Source organism: Pogonomyrmex barbatus, unplaced genomic scaffold, assembly GCF_055798465.1.
Source record: "Pogonomyrmex barbatus isolate J1 unplaced genomic scaffold, ASM5579846v1 scaffold5, whole genome shotgun sequence".
In the NCBI taxonomy this organism is placed as follows: Eukaryota; Metazoa; Arthropoda; class Insecta; order Hymenoptera; family Formicidae; genus Pogonomyrmex; species Pogonomyrmex barbatus.
The window spans coordinates 1,882,012-1,899,930 of NW_028297149.1; the positions used below are offsets into that span (position 1 = coordinate 1,882,012).

At 39.0% G+C, this 17,919-nt stretch overlaps 1 non-coding gene and 1 pseudogene across 1 annotated transcript; one reads left to right on the plus strand and one right to left on the minus strand.

Moving 5' to 3' along the window:
- The first annotated feature begins 5,034 nt into the window (after positions 1 to 5,034).
- TRNAT-AGU (transfer RNA threonine (anticodon AGU)) lies at positions 5,035 to 5,106 on the plus strand. Its single transcript has one exon. It is a non-coding gene; the product is annotated as a tRNA-Thr (tRNA).
- An 8,232-nt stretch (positions 5,107 to 13,338) lies between these two features.
- On the minus strand, positions 13,339 to 15,408 carry LOC148935269 (uncharacterized; annotated as a pseudogene).
- Positions 15,409 to 17,919: the final 2,511 nt, after the last annotated feature.

Consider the following 17,919-nt stretch of genomic DNA (forward strand, 5'->3'; position numbering starts at 1 on the left):
ATCGTTTGTGACACTTCCGGAGTACGACATGGAAGTGTTGCCACCGTAACATTATCTGAGGGTTCAGGGTTCGAATCCCTGTTCGGGCGCCATAAAACGTCTCTATTTCGTGTAGATCGGATTTCGCAGGATAGCGTCGATCAGATATGGTCAGGATTGGTAAGAGAAATAAAATATCGTGAGCCTCTTTATTTTATATATATCTAAGTCTATATTTACAGTTCTGACTGACTGTCTGAGGTTTTTGTATGTACAATATTTACAAGTATCTTTCTGAATTTCGCCGTTGATACGGTGAAGAGAAGCGCGGTTTCTGTGTATCGTATAATCGCTCGGCTCGCGGTCGGTTCCGCGAATTCGGCGCGTTCACGGTAGGCGCGGCGTGGGCGCGACGGTGCACAGGGTTTTCGGCCGGTTTGTTGTGACGGATCAGCTGTGTATGGTTTGTCAGGGATTCGTGCTATGATGTTTAGAATGCAGGAAGCTCCCTGCTTCTCGATCGTCAGCGGTGGAAGGTGTGCACAAGGGCTTACTTTTCGGAGCCCAGATTGAGAAGCTCCTCAATCTGTGAACAGCTTGTGCGCTTGTGGATGAAAGGAGCGATCGGCCAGAAGCTCCTGGCACGATAGGTAGCACCTTAGATCGCTTTTGGAGATGACTGGGAGTATCGAGAGCAGTACTGGACTTTCTACTGTCTCGCCGGAGATAGGTCTCGATTATCTATCGAAGTCGCCTAATATACCCGAGCCGGCCGTCGGTCGGGAGTCGTCGGGTACGGGTCGGCCGAACTCGGGTCGGGGTAGTTCCGGGGGATGCCCTTGCCGGAATCCTCGCGATAATTCACCGAACGCGTTCGGAAATTTCGCGAGGATGTTCGGTGGCGCGGTCGATAGCGGGGCCGGCGGCGGTAACCTAATCGTGTGCGTGTTTGTCCACGCAGCGCGCACGTGAAGCCGCGGGATCTCTGTTTTGCTGCGTCCGTTGTTTGACGGGATTTTCATGACGGTGGGATCGCGGACGGATCGCCGTGTCGATGCCCCGACGGTTGATCGGTCGGGGCCTTCTTTAATATTATTACGAATATTGAGGGGGGTGAGTCGGGTGTCGTCATAACATTAAGGTAAGCGTATTTCATTATCTCTCCCTTTTTTGTGTGTGTTGCTTATGCATTTTTCTTTGCATGTAGTACGGCATGGTTTATTATAATCTCGATCTAAGTTCTTCGAAACGAAACGGTTCTTTGTCATCCGTGCGCCGGGAATCGTGTTATCTGCGCGCGGGGCGTCCTGCGAGGAGCACCGGGATTCGGATTGCTTTTCGGCGAATCTTACCCGTGCGTTTTTTTCTGCGGAGTGCATAGTAAATTATTTAATTCAGTCTGACGTTATCCGTGATTGTGCACAGTCTTATTATTGTCTCGAAAGTTTTTTTTCTTTTTTTTTTGCCGAGGGGGGCGATCATGGATGCCGAGGACGAGGAGCATCTCAATGAAATACAAATGCTGCAAAAAGACCAACAGACCTTAACACGCAACGAAAACTCAGATCAAAATTATTAATGCCATAATAGGGCACATGGATGCATTGGAAAAAACGGTTAGTCACAACGAAAATACTGCGGAATGTCACGGCACGGATGGAATTGCAGCTTGCGAAATATATGCAACGCGAGGACATGGACGAAAACTTATTAATACTACGGACAATAATGACAGACCTTACAAAGGACGTAGAAAACACAATCGATTATTTATCACTGAAAACGGGATAGTTCACGGCTTTACCGTTGGAAACGATCATAAGATCAGATAACAGAGTTGCGAGAAGCAGCTCAAGTGATTGAAGGTCTACATTTTCCATTTACAATACGGGTGGAAAACTGGTATATGATCCAAAAATATATAACAATAAGCGCATATTGTAATAAACCGGACATTTACACGATTATTCGTTTCCCAGTAATCGCGTTTCCAACATTTAAACGAATAAGAATATCATTACCAGTACGCAACTACAATACTTTTACATTCATAAAAGTTCATCACTCGGTAGTAGCGATAGATAAAAAATCATCATTACATATTGCCAGACGAAAACGAACTACAAACATGTATACAAGACGGACAGCTGTATACATGCGAACGAGATTTCCCTGTCTATCATATTAACACGAACGCACCATGCGAGGTGCAAATCTATGTAAACGCCGGGTCAACTTAACTGCGAACAGCGATGCATAGCGTTCAATACACCCTTGTGGATAACATTAACGGAACCACAAGCGTGGCTATATTCGATGATAGCAAACCAAAAAATAAGTATCTAGTCGATAAGTCACCGGAACAACAATTAGAGCTAAGCGACACAGGAAAAATAAAAATTAAAAATTAAAAATTAAAAATTAACAACGCCCGAAGTAACATTAGTAACGAAGCGACAACTGTCGACGAGATACATACAGATATAATTACCAGACTTTAATTTACTTAACGCTCACGCCGCGCGATAGCGGAATTAACTAACCGATAAAAAATATTAAGTTATAACCGATAATAAAAAATCCACTCGAACTCGCTAGAGCATATTGAAAGTAAACAAACAGGTAGACGAAAATATGTATACGTTCAGAAATAGCCATTTTGTATTAGCTTTAGCGGATTAATAGTAATTGTAATCATTACCATTATAATAATTGTAATTGTAAGGAAAAAGAGAAATGTAATAAAGAACCCCCCATCATAGCACCAAAGATTTGCGACGAAGTAATGATGTACTAAGAGCAAATGTAAAACAAATGTAAAATAGATGTAAAAAACAAAATAGCATCTCATGTAAAACTTAACTATAAGATTAACATAAGCATCGTGAAATATTATTGTATGACTAGTATAAGCGCTAAACTAAAAGAAAACTCCTCTTCGTTTTCTTTTTCCAAGAGGAGGAAGGGATGTTGCGAGGCAATCTAAATAAAGTAACTTGACCTCGCGACATCGCCGACTAGTCAGAATCCCAAGGATTCTGACTAACCCGAGAATTAAAATATGTAATTAAAATATGAATTAAAAATAATAAAGAATAATGCGCGATTGCAACCGATGTGCAATTCAGCAAGGACGCTGACTCCGACAACACGTGTCGAAACGCTGACGCAACGTTTCGAGAACGCGCGAGGCCGCGTAACAGCGGATAAAATAAAATAAAAGAGCGATGAGAGTATCAGGTACGGGCTTAGAATCAGAGGCGCGGATGCACGAGTATCGACGCGTAGGATCGTAAGGAAGTGTGATATGACAGTGGTAGGTGACTCGAAATTAGCGAACATCCAAGTCGGTTAAATAAAGTGTTTTATTTGATAATTAACATGTGGTTGTGGCCCCCTTTCCCCTCTTCCGATACACACTCCCGAGTTGCCTCCGGAGCGGCACAATAGCGCGATAGACAGATATCTGAATGCCGCTATCTCTCAAAGAGGAAAGACTGATGAGAGCAAGAGAAGTCGACGGTAACGAGGAAGGCGAGTGACGATGACAAATGCGATGTCATTTACGACAAGAGCGAGAGAAGCACGCCTGATTATTCGCGCCAATAAGAATACCATGAGAAACGAGATCAGGTGTGCATATGCGAACTCTTAACTTCTCGAAATCAAACAAGATCGGTTTGCTCCTGGGATTCTCATGCGTGTTACGACAGAACAAATGGTACATGTCTGATCCATGAACATCATGCGCGTGAACATCATTCGGATGAAATGTAACATCACCACGGGTGTGTATAGCAATGACAAACCGATTCACGATACACGAGTTCGCTTCGAACGTTCATTCGGGATATAAGCTGTCGAACGATCGGACGTCGATCATTTACTTCCCAATTATCACGGAACATTACCAATATCACGTTCCAAATTGCGTATCAAGGCGGACAACAGATCGACTTTCGCGGAGAGAAGATAACGGTGCGACTCCACATGCGATAACGAAAATAGTAAAGAGATGTGCGCAGGCGAAAAATGCTCATCCTGAACGAATCGTACACGTGAAGAGGAGATGCAAACGGTATGTCCACGATCCTATCGCGGTTGTCAAACGATGACGCGATGAGAAAGATACGCGAGAGAAATGTGAACGAGTTAAACATCGCGAACATCGCTTAAAGATCTTTAGGTTTCGTCGTGAAGAACCGATATGGCAACCGACATTTTAAGTATCGGAAATGCACTAATTTTTGACGATCGTATCGTGAGGACTCACACCTACAATCCGTACAGCACCTACATACAGCAGTAGAATCTGTCCACGTTGCCATTTATAAAGATTATAAACGCATAGTGATAAACGCGCGACTCGAACTCATTCTAATACGTGCTCGTAAAGATAATAATTGCGTCGTAACGCATCAGAAACCGAAGATCACGATGTTGAGAGTACTATGACGAATGTTGATATGGCATGTGATACTAAACGTCACAAGCTGTCGTTCCTACGAATGTTGGAGAGCGAACGATCTGAGCATGGGCTTTCGTTCTTGGGACCTGTATGAGTTTCCCCTACAAAGTATGACCAAGCATTCGTGGACGGTGAAAGGAAAAATCGCGATTTTTGCATTACAAATCAGAAGGAAAAACGTACCGACGGAGGACGTTTCTAGATTCGAGTACTGCAAGCTGAACAATGTAAAACTCTATTTGAATTCCGAATGTTTTCACGACTGGTTCGTGGTCGGGCCCCGCCGTGACGCACACCCTCCCTTCTTATTCGGGGGCTCGAGCCATGCTTGATGCAATCTCTCCTGTCATGCTCCAGGAGGATTATTTGTATATTTGCCAATGGCGTTGGAGGGTGTCGCCGCTGCAGTCCGACCTGCATCCATCGAGTGAGAGACCAACATCGCTCTGGAGTACCGGTCGTGGGGATTCGAAAGAATACATGTATATATGTATATTGTAGTATATATATATATATATATATATATGTATCATTGTATTGTTGACGTGTTATTCTAAACACGTTATTTGCGATAAATATCATCACATGCCTCGGTAGTCGAAAGGATAAGATGCCTGCCCAGTAAGCAGGAGATCCAGGTTCGATTCCTGGCTGAGGTGGTATTTTTTCGCAAAATAATTACGAGTTTTCACGACTGGTTCGTGGTCGGGCCCCGCCGTGACGCACACCCTCTCTTCTTATTTGAGATCCCAAATAAGAAGGGAGAGTGTGCGTCACGGCGGGGCCCGACCACGAACCAGCCGTGAAAACTCGTAATTATTTTGCGAAAAAATACCACCTCAGCCAGGAATCGAACCTGGATCTCCTGCTTACCGGGCAGGCATCTTATCCTTTCGACTACCGAGGCATGTGATGATATTTATCGCAAATAACGTGTTTAGAATAACACGTCAACAATACAATGATACATATATATATATATATATACTACAATATACATATATACATGTATTCTTTCGAATCCCCACGACCGGTACTCCAGAGCGATGTTGGTCTCTCACTCGATGGATGCAGGTCGGACTGCAGCGGCGACACCCTCCAACGCCATTGGCAAATATACAAATAATCCTCCTGGAGCACGACAGGAGAGATTGCATCAAGCATGGCTCGAGCCCCCGAATTCTCTGTCCCTACAACAATATGAACCTAGATTTCGAGCATAACAAATTCGCTGTATGATATGTACTTGAAATTTCGAAAGATGTATTACGGATGCGTAAACTGTGTTCCTGAACTATTATCAAATTTCTGCAATACAGTCCGCTTGTGGTCATCGATTGCTCCCATCAGAACAAATCGATTAAGAGCGCCACCATTGACGTTCGTATAGAATTCGAATGCAAACAAAACGTTCCAGCTGACACCATGGCCTATTGTCTCATCATTCATGATAAAATGATAGAGTACAATCCGTTGACGAACGTTATACGTAATCTCACATAACAGGAAAGCACGATGTCGGTTTTTCTTAGAGCGTAGTATCGGTATCATTCTTAGCGAAAACGAAACGTATAAAAAAGAACGGAGCGCGAATGTATCGAGTGTTCTCGTCTCGCAACGATGTCGAACGTACCAATCTTCGTCGATTTGCAAGATTTTATCGATTGGGAGAAATTCGCGGTCAAAGAAGTGGCGATATTGAGGAATGAGAAGGAGAAGTTGACCCATCAAGTATTCTGAGAAGCGATACCTTGGAATCTTCTCACGAAAACGAAAAAATCCAGGGCATGCTGATAACAGCCAATCATCACGGCCTGTAGCGATGGCGATGTCGCCTATAGATTCTCGAAACTTGTGATTCGAAACGGCGTGTGCAACCGATCGCAAGACGCGCCTAGGTGAGTGTATATCAAACGTTTGGAAAAGAAGAAGTGGTTGGAGGAGATTCTCGGCGATGCTGTCGCGGATCTCGACGTGATCGTCGAAACTATCGACGTCAATTTCGAGAACATCCTGGACAACGTTCGCGCCTTTCACTGCGAGCGTCATATGAAAAATTGCGCAATGGAAAACGTGTGCAAGCTGTACGATTGGTCAAAATGAATAACGAATAGAAGTAATGAAATTTAAATATTTACACGTTATTAACGATTCATTTGTATCGCGTTATCAATCTATCAAGTTTATTTGTGTAAGGAAGTAAAGGAGGAGATACAGTCTCAATAAAATAGTTCACAATTTAAAATACTTTTATTTGAATTTTTATTTGAATTTAATTAACAAGTTCAAACAGCGTACATTAGCTGTACATTAGAGAATGGATTACAATCGATATGGATCGAGAACAAAGATTTGTACCTCGAGGGAAAGTTCACGAAGCCATAGATCTACTAGGAATAAAAGTAGTCTGCATAACAATAGTAAATTTCGAAAAGAGTCTTTTGAAAGACGGCAGAAGTGCAACATCGCAAAGCGATCAGTCTTTCAAAAAACTGCAGAAACGTGTCGAATAAAGTCATTGCGAAAAGCCGATCAGCAAATTCCTTAATTTGCTGATCGAACTGGCGCGGTATTGATCAATCAATACTGCGCAATCAATTGTTGCAATCCAATCAGAATACTGATCGAGCATCAATTATTACGAGAGCGTCCCGTTTGACCACGTTAATATTGATCATAGTTCCAATTGACCACGTTGCGATTGGCCACGTTGTAATTGGCCATCGTCCCGATTGATCATAGTCTCGATTGACCACCGTTTGACCACAATCCCGTTTGACCATCGTCCCGATTGACCACTGTCCCGATTGACCATCGTCCCGATTGACCACAGTCCCGATTGACCACTGTCCCAATTGACTGTTTTGAAATTGATAATATTCAATGTACTGTTCTTATCACTGCATTTAATAGTATTTTTTATTTTATATCAAGTAATATGTGTAGTCTACTGCAGTATGCGGGATATTCGTGTTCTCTTAACTCTTCCGAATTTTACATATTGCAATTATACACAATAATTAACCTTAAATCTTGATAATATATAAAGAAAGATTAGCTTTCCAGAGATTATGAAATATATCAGATAATATAATTGTATAATTGTCATTATATAATTGTCATTATGTCTGTATTATTAAATCAATTAATAAGTTAACCAAAATTTTGTATGAATATATATATATATATATATATATATATATATATATATACAGGCTGAATATATATATATATATATATATATATATATATATATACAGGATGTCCCAAAACTCCCGCATTTGGAAATACACTATGTGATTTTTTATACTAAAAGAAACAACTTTTTCCTTTAGCAAAATTGCGTGCGACGAGTAGTTTTTACAGTGGATCAGATTAAAAGTGACGAATGAGCACACGTATGTACGTAGCGGTCAGGGCCGGCGCACGTTCCTCAGGTCGGTGCGCGTTCCTCAGGCTGGCACGGCCTGGCACCTAATCTTTGACTTCACGCACTATATTGTTTAAAATATGATAAAAGTTAACAAAATAAATATTGTTTTCATCTTTTACATAACAATTCAATAAAAGAATTATCTGATTTCGTAACATTATTTGGAAATAAAAATAAATTTAAATAATATGGTGTATAAACTGTAAAAGCATTCTATTATTTTAATTACTGTATATATATATACACACACACACACACACACACACACACACACACACACACACACACACACACACACACACACACACACACACACATAAAAAAAGTGTTGCATCACCGCGGTTCTAGGGGTTCCTGACCCTTTACATAAAAATGGAATAGAGATATACAAAAACAACATTTCAGCTCTCTTTATTGCTCATGAAAACAAAAAATTGCAAGTTGTACAATAATAATCTAGACTTTCTGAATTTGTGTCCCAGATTGCAGCATACACCAATACCTCTAATACCCGGTAACACGTCCTCTTGTATTGATGCATGTTTGTATTCGTCGTGGCATACTATCCACTAGATCATCAAGGCACTGTTGGTCCAGATTGTCCCACTCCTCAACGGCGATTCGGTGTAGATCTCTCAGATTGGTTGGCGGGTCATCTCGCCCAAAAACAGCCCTTTTCAATGTATCCCAGGCATGTTCGATAGGGTTCATGTCTGGAGAACATGCTGGCCATTCTAATCTAGCGATTTCGTTATCATGAAGGAACGCATTCACAAGATGTGCACGATGAGCGCGAGAATTGTCATCCATTAAGACGAATCTCTCTCCGAAATGCTACCGATATGGTTGCACTATACGTCGGAGGATGTCATCCCTGTATCGTATAGCCGTTTAATTGCCTTCAATGATCACCAGTGATGTACGGTGGCCCCATATGATGCCACCCCAAAACATCAGGGAACCACCATCTTGCTACACTCGCACAGTGTGTCTAAGACGTTCAGGCTGACCAGGCTGCCTCCAAAAACGTCTCCGACGATTGTCTGGTTGAAGGCATATGCGAGTCTCATCTGTGAATAGAATTTGATGCCAATTCTGACGAGTCCATTCAGCATGTTGTTGGGCCCATCTGTACCGCGCTGCATGGTGTCTAGGTGTCAAAGTTGGATCTCGTCATGGAGTGAAGTTGCATATCATGCCTATTTCGTACAGTTTGAGTCGAAACACGACGTCCTGTGGCTGCACGAAAATCATTATTCAGCATCGCGTTCCTCTTAGGGTTCCTCCGAGCTGAAATCCGTAAGTATCGGTCATCAGCTGCAGTAGTAGCCTTTGGGCGGCCTGAGCGAGGCAAGTCATCGACAGTTCCTTTATCTCTGTACCTCCTCCATGTCCGAACAACATCGCTTTGGTTCACTCTGAGACGTCTGGAAACTTCCCTTGATAAGAGCCCTTCTTAACACAACGTAGCAATGTGGATACGATCAAACTTCGGAATTGACCTTCTAGGCATGGCAGAACTACAGACAACACAAGTAGTGTACTTCCTTCCTGGTGTTATGACTGGAACTGATCGGCTGTCTTACCCACTCCGTCGCATAGGCACTGCTCATGCATGGTTGTTTACATCTTTGTGTGGGTTGAGTGACATCTATGAACAATCTAAGGGATTGTGCTATTGATGCAATATACACATTCAACGTCAGTGTTCAGGAGAGCTTGGAACCGAGGTGATGCAACACTTTTTTGATGTGTGTGTGTGTGTGTGTGTGTGTGTGTGTGTATATATATATATATATTACGTCCAGATCTCGGAATTATTACTTGAAGGTTGAAGGGATGGGGCAAGGAAGAACGCACCGAATATCCTCTCACAGGTGACTGCTCTGGAGCGTGTCTGCGAGTCGAATATACTATACATTACATACAGGTCAGTCGATACGGGTCAATACGTTTTGAAACAGACGCTATGACTCCGACTGCGTGACGTACGTTCGTCGATCCATTAATTTAGGCAAGAGAATTTAATCTCTTTTGCCTAGGAAAGGATCCTTGGATATGGATGCGACCTCCGAGAACGGGTGAGAACGAGCGTGACGAGAGGGTTAAATTACGAATGAATAAATTGATTTATTATTAAAGTAAACATTTAATTAATTAATGTGAAACGAACAAAATACAAAATTAAAACACAAAATACTTAAATATAAAGAAGAAATGGTACGCATTAATGATTAATCGGTAGATAATGTAATGGTTAATATTCTTACGAATGGGCGCATGTGGGAAAAAATAAAATTGCATATAAGTGTAGCACGCGGGTGTTACAAAAGTGCGAAGTCGTCAGGCATAGCAGTTCGAGGTAAGACTTTACGTTAAAATATTTAGAGTCATGCCCGATTTTTACAATATAAATGAATAAAAATAATAGAATAATTTAAATAAACATTTATGTAAGTGTAAAAAGTATTAAACTTTAAGCACAATTAGGCTCAGAAAGATAAGTGAAGGGGGAGGAAAGCAAGAGGAAACGATCGGTATTTAAGTGGTAATGGGTAAATTACAGATCATATTAATCATATTAATCCATCCACTTATTACTGCGATAATTACAAAGAAATGTCGTTGCAGGTGGATCGGTTAAGACAAAACGGGAGTCGGAACCAGTGGCCAGCGATTGGTTTTCTGCAGGGTGCTCCTGGGATTCCGCAGTGAGATCGAAGACAACAGGAGCGCACGAAAAAGAAACACTCCCGTTCGGAATAAAATAAAATGATATTTGAATGAAATTACAAACTTATTTAATTTACTTGTCCCAATTTTAAAGTTTAAATAATTAAACCTGCGGTTACTTTGGCGCGAATCAACAAAGGCTAAACCGAGAGTTAAAAAGCGAATGCGAACGTAAACGAACGCGAAGACACACGAATGTCGTAAAAAGGTTTAAGTTTGCTCGTGAAAAACTGACGGATTAAAGCGCGTGAAGATTACTGATCAAAAAATAAGCGCGTTTCCTTCGGGGAGGATCTTAGTAAAAGCTATCGCGAAAGTGGAGCATCGGTTCGAAATTAGGAGTATCTCACGAGTCTTTAACAAATAGGAATTAGCGAATCATTAGGGATATGGGGGGAGTTAGCCTATCGTAGTTCTGAATTTTGAAAAAAAGAGTCTGATTGGTACGGGGGGAATTTTTAAGCAGGATAGGTGGATCTGAGCCTCTATTAACATATGGCATTATCTTAATATTTGTGGCTGAGTGAGTGATCGGCAGATTAAATAACTGACGCCACGAAGGCGGCTATTCGAGTACGGAGCCTGCCATGAGAGAAAACAGATACCTACTTTGACAATTTATAATTTTCCGTCATTGCCAGTGCACTAAGGATTTCTTTGCGTTCGATATGGCTGTCAAGTGTTATCTTAGCTTTGCGTTCGATATGGCTGTCAAGTGTTATCTTAGCTTAGTTGCAGTTCGATCGAGTTTTATAGTTTATTTGTTAGTTCGAAAAGCAGGCTCTCAACAATCTGAGATTCACGTGTTCGGCAGATTGGCATCCACGGAGCTTGAACTCGTAAAAATTATTTTAGTTTACTATTCAGAATGATTTTTTTATGCTGTATCGGAACTCGCCTATTCGCTCCGAAAAGAGAAAAGAATCGTGAAGTCCACCGGACATAACAGTGTGTGTGTGTGTGTGTGTGTGTGTGTGTGTGTGTGTGTGTGTGTGTGTATGTGTGTGTATGTGTGTGTGTGTGTGTGTGTGTGTGTGTGTGTGTGTGTGTGTGTGTGTGTGTGTGTTGGAGATGGAAAAAAGATTTAATGAATTTATTAATTGAGTTCAGATTCTCATGGTTGAAGGTGGGTACATTCTATAAAAGTATCGGACAGAGACTAAAAATGGGTAAGGAATTCCGGGGGTGTATGTTGCGATGATGTTGTCAGAGCAATACATAATTTCGGAGTACGGTTAAGTTGATGGATTCGGGGCTTATGGTAAATGACCCCGGGGGAAGATAGGGAACTGTGAGAGGATGTCCTGGAACATAAGTTTCTTCTCGAAGAGTACCGACGGTATTGGTAGAACCTCTCCAACGAATTCCACGCTCGACGTGGAACTCGCTGGTGAAGCTAGAGTTTGTGGGCGAGGTGGCGACGGAACGCGAAGCGTCGAAGCTTGCGAAAGTGAAGGAGAAGAGACAGGTGACAGAGTGCGAGGGGTCGAGACTCGTGAAAGTGAAGGGGAAGTTCGACGGAAAACAGGGGACGGAGTGCGAGGCATTGAGACTCGCGAGGATAAAGAAGAGGTTCGATGGAAAACAGGGGATGGAGTGCGAGGCGTTGAGTCTCGTGACGTTGGTGCGTGAGATGCGCGAGCCGAGGGTTCTTCCGTTGGAATACGAGATCTGTCCTCGGACGACGGTGAAGCTCCGATGCTCGGATTGATGGACTCAAGGAAATGTCAAGGCCTGAAAGGTCGATAGGTCCAACAGACTTCGCGTTCGCAATCTACCTTCTCGCTGTAGCCGTCTAGCTGTTTTGCGGTTAATTCTTGAGTTGTTCACTATCAAGTTTACGGATGTTTGGATTGCGAAGCTACCGTGGAAGGAAACCGGAAGAAAATAAATAATTCAACTTACTTTGGATGTGTTGTGGTTATAGTCCTGGTACTGGTGATACTGGTCCGCCGGAACACACTCACTCGAATAAAAAAAAAGTTCGAGAACTCGTTCACTGGGAAGATTCCGGGGAGCACGATCAGAATTTTGGGTAATAGAGACTTTGTGATTGCAGAAGTTGCGATGGCAGAGGTTGCAATTGCAGAAAGACTTTGTGATTGCAGAGGTTGCGATTGCAAAGGTTGTAGAAAGAGAGAGCCGCGGACGAAGTTGTGGCTTATGTAGGATTTTGGAGATACAGGGAAGTTCTAGGGCGTATCCCTTACATCTAATTGAATTTTTGGATTTTTGGCCTTAATGATCTTTCGGTGTATTAATCTAATTTATCAACTAAGGTGTCTCGAAAAATATTTCTCGGCTTTTCCGGGTTGATTAAGTTGAGTTCCCGTCCCCCCCCAACTTTTGGGAAGGGGGAAATAAAAATATAAAAAAAAGATTTACAATTTCCGTTACGTGATGGAATTTTAACTGTTTATTACCCTGTTTTATGGGCCCATTAGGAAAATTTCTATCTTTATCGGGCTTTCCCATCCTATTAGCGCCGAGACTATTTGTTTAAAGAAGAGAAAAAACGTTTAGTGGGCAATATAACTTTCGTCGAGAAATGAATCTTTCGAGATATTTTGAAGCCCTTCGAGATGTTCGAAAGGGAGGAATTGTGGAGTACGCAGGACGTAACACAATAATCATTGTGTTTATGTTTATCATTATGTTTATCGTTGATGCGTATTAACTCGTCTGTATAATAATGGTGAAATATTTTTATCCGGCAATTTACAAGTTATATGTTGTAAAATAAATATAGACACTTTTTCTGCAGAAGATTCCCCAATATTGATGCATTTTTAACCCAAAACGATAAATGAAAATGCTGTATACCTCTACCTTGATATTCTCGTCGCCAGAAATAATGTGTTATCTCTCCGATCGGATGATTTTGAAAATAAAATCAAGCATTGCCCGAAATTTATTATCAAGAAATCTCGATGTTAATACAGGATCTCTAGCAATAAGAATACTAATGGATAAAGAGGAATCATTAGACCATCCATTTATTTCACGAATATATTCACCTAATTCATCCCACAACCATTCACTAGGACTCAATGTTAGAAACCATGTCCGTAATGTTGTGTCATGCAATTTAAATCACTCCTTGGTTTACGCCAGTATTATTCCGTATTTCTTAGAGTGGAAAATATTAAATTAGATTCTAATCAATCTTTATGCATTGCTTTTAAATATTTTGAAGTAGTATAACGATCCCGCAAATTAGTTACATTCATTTTATGATAAATATCATGACTTAATTGACGAATATTAGCATTATTTAACAAATCAAATAAGTATTGTTGATTCTATCTATATTGTGAATGTTTAGATTTCAAGCATTTAATAATTCATGATCATGAAGGTTTCATCTAGTATCATCATACTGTCCATTAACACCAAAGGGATATAAATCTGGAAAATACATAATAAATCTAACAATAAATCTAAATTTTTTTCACGATTGTCTAATGATGAATCTTGAATTTTTAACATTTGATATAAGGCGGTAGCAGTTTTACATGTTTTTTTTTTTTTTTCGTACAGGATAAATAATATATTGCTCATAATAACTATCATTGTCATGTATAATTTGAGTTAACATTGTCTGACCTACATTATTTACAACGTTTTTTATATTATTACTTATTTCTTGCATTTCAATGTTTGAATTCAATTTGACATCGTCATCCAGAATTGGAGATTGATTATCATTTTCTGTCTCTTATATTTCAAATTTCGGATTATTCAACTTCTCTAAACACAATCCATCGTGAGTATCTGGTAATATGATATTTGTAAAGAGGATTATTGCGTTTCTATCATGTTAATGCATTGAATATTTTTTTGACATTTATCATTTCTTCCCAAATAATTTTAGACTTTTTTGTCGGAATACCTCTAAACTAAAATGTACATTTCATGATTTATATTTATTGGGTTATTTTTGCATAATTTTCCATGTTTCTTCCGAAAGAAGTGATAAATGAAATGTTCTGCCTTTTATTTTTTGTATCATTTGCTTTTCAGGCAATTTTTTATTAATAACGGTTCCTATTTTAATAACAGAAATGCCTTAATTCTTTGTATAAGAATTTTTTTGAATGTATTAAGAGATGCTATCACATCAGATATATCATGTACAAAGAGATTATTTAAAACAGTACGCAGGCAAAATTCCATTACAGAATTTTTGTTCACAATAATCACATATATATTCTAAATTAATATTATATTTTTTTATATGTGTCATTAAATCTCTCCCAATCGGAAATATATCCATTTGTGCTTTAAGTTTATTAATTTTAAATACATTTTTTTTTAAAACAAGTCTCATATGATACACAAACATGTCGAGGTGTATCCATGGAACGTTTAATCGAAGCTTTAAATGCCTTGTTATATTTAGAAATAATATCTTCATCACTCAAAATAGTATCAATATGCTGATGTTTGTACATATTTACTTTATATATAATTACTTTTACATAATTACTTTTTTCTGTGCTACAGTTATAATATCATTTAATGTATCCAAATCAGCAGAAGTTAAAGCTTTCTCTAGATTTAATATCTTATGGAAGGAAGTCATTCGATAAACTAAACGTTTATATGTCTTACCTTTGGGAAATGTGGATAATAATTGAATAGGAAGAGACATTGCTTTGCAAAGAGTCGAATCAATGTAACAAACATGTAGATGACCCTTCTTCTTATTCCATTTTTGCTTTCCTGTATATTTATGAATATTTTATAGCAATTGTGATATTTTCTTAAAAGTACATGTATTTATTGCTTGAAGGAATTTTTTATATTTTATTTAACAATTAATTATTAGGTGTACAAAAAAGTTCTGAGCTTTAGACTTCATACAACCGAAATAACAATTTAAATTTTATATATCTTCCCGCCCTTTTGCGGTTTTAAAGCGTTGACATTTGACCTTCTAAAATGCCATACGGTTTGGCGTTTGATGCACATAACCTCAAAAATCAGTAGTGTTCACGATGGCAATAACAAAAGAGCATATTCGATTTTCCATCCACTTCGCGTTTCATCTGAAGAAAAATGCTGCTGAAGTCACTGCAATGATTTGTGCTGCATATGGAGAGAACGCTGTAAATCATACATGTAAAAGATGGTATCAAAAATTTCGCCAAGGAGATTTGTCTTGAACCGCGTGCTGGACGCCCTCAAAAGATTGAAACAGACGAATTGCAAGTACTGCTGGATATAAACTCTGCGCAAACTGAAAAGGAGCTTGCAGAACAGCTTGGCGTTACGCAGCAAACCATTTCCGTACGTTTACATACGATGGGAAAGGTTCAGAAAGAAGGCAGATGGGTTCCGCATGAATTGTCCGAAGGCAACAAAAATCGTCGGCGTGACATTGCACTCACTTGCTTTCAAAGTTCCGGAAAAAAGATTTTCTGCACAAAATCATTACAGGCGATGAAAAGTGGATTCTTTATGCTAATCCTAAATGTAGAAAATCATGGGTTGATCCTGGTCAACCTTCGACATCGACGCTAAAGCCCAATAGCCAAGAAAGTTTTGCTCTGTATCTGGTGGGATTGGAAAGGTGTGTTGTATTACGAGTTGTTATAACCGGGTGAAACAACCATGACAGACCGCTACCAACAACAATTGATCAATTTGAGCGATGCATTAGAAGAAAAGAGGTCATTTACTGGTCAAGGACGTCGTAAAGTGATCTTGCTTCATGACAATGCTCGACCACATGTTGCGAAAGCGACTCAGGACCATATATTTGCATTAGGCTGGGAACTTCTCCCGCACGCGGCGTATAGCCCAGACATGGCGCCTTCCGATTACTACCTATTCCGGTCGCTGCAGCATCATTTGGCTGATACACATTTCATGAGATTTGAAGAGATATGAAAATGCATTGATGACTTTATCGCTTCGAAGCCGGTGAGCTTCTATTGTCAAGGAATTCGCAAGCTATCCGAAAGATGGCAAAAAAAGGTCATTGATGCAAACGGGGAATATTTCGCTGATTAATATTTTTTTGTTTGTTTTTGAATAAAGATTGAATTTTACAAAAAAAAGCTCAGAACTTTTTTATACACCTAATACAAATGGATCGTCAATTTTACATAAGGTATGGCGTAACCAAAATTTTTTTGCTCGTGCTTTCACCACAGGTAATACTTTTGTAATTTGATCTTTTATATTCATTTCATATTGTGATTCAGTAATATTACGATATGTAGTATCAATAAAATAATTCTCGGACTTAGCTGTATGTCTCGATTTGCACAAAGTGCATTTAATTTATCATCAATTGTTTTGCATTTATCATTATTTGCAAGACTCAAGCACACTTCTGATTTCTTTTTAAGTAATGTTAATATTTTATACATATTGCAGACATAATTGTTCCGAATGTGCATACATCAACGTACGATTCTTTCGGCTTCTATTCGTTTTTCAACATAGTTTTTAATATCAAGTTTTCTTCAAATTTTTTCAATTGCTAGGATTACGAAATTTTATAAAATTTTGTGACCAAAATCTTTTATATTTTTTAATAATATTTTTGACAATGCCACAATTTTTTTTAACAATGATGGATTTTAATTTCTTTTTTTCGTAATATCGCTTATTATATAATCATTTACGATCGCAGTTTAATTTTTGTCTGCCACGTTCATGCTGAAAATTTTTTAAATCGATGACGTTTTCTAACACGAATATTATCTAAATCTTCCCGGGAAAAAAGATTTATATCTAATTATATATAATTATATATAATTTTGTAGATCTAATTATATATGGATTTTGATCTGATTTAATTATATATAAATAGATAAAATTGTTTATGATTATATATATGAACAAATCAAATTATGCATACTTATGACGACAAAATTACGGTTGCGTTCCGATATTGAACTGTTAGTATTAAAAATCTATAATATATGTGACATAAAATATTCTTATAGAAAATAAATAAAAAAAAAATGAAAAAATGAAAAAAAATGAAAGAAAATGATGAAACATTTTTTATCTTGTATTACGCATGTTTCAAAAACCGGTCACCCATTCAAGATTTTGGAGATCCTCCTCGATGTTGCTTAACCTCGGTATTGGGATGAAATCTGCTACTGAAATAACCAAATAAGTGATTACAGGATCTCGGCTTAAAATATGATAGATCTGGTTAATGAATGTTATTATATTGTATAAATATAGTTGCAATTTTAAAATCTCGATATAATCTCGATTTAAAATCTCGATTGTATATGTAATTCTTGTAGATAATTTAATTATATGTATAGAGTCGTGA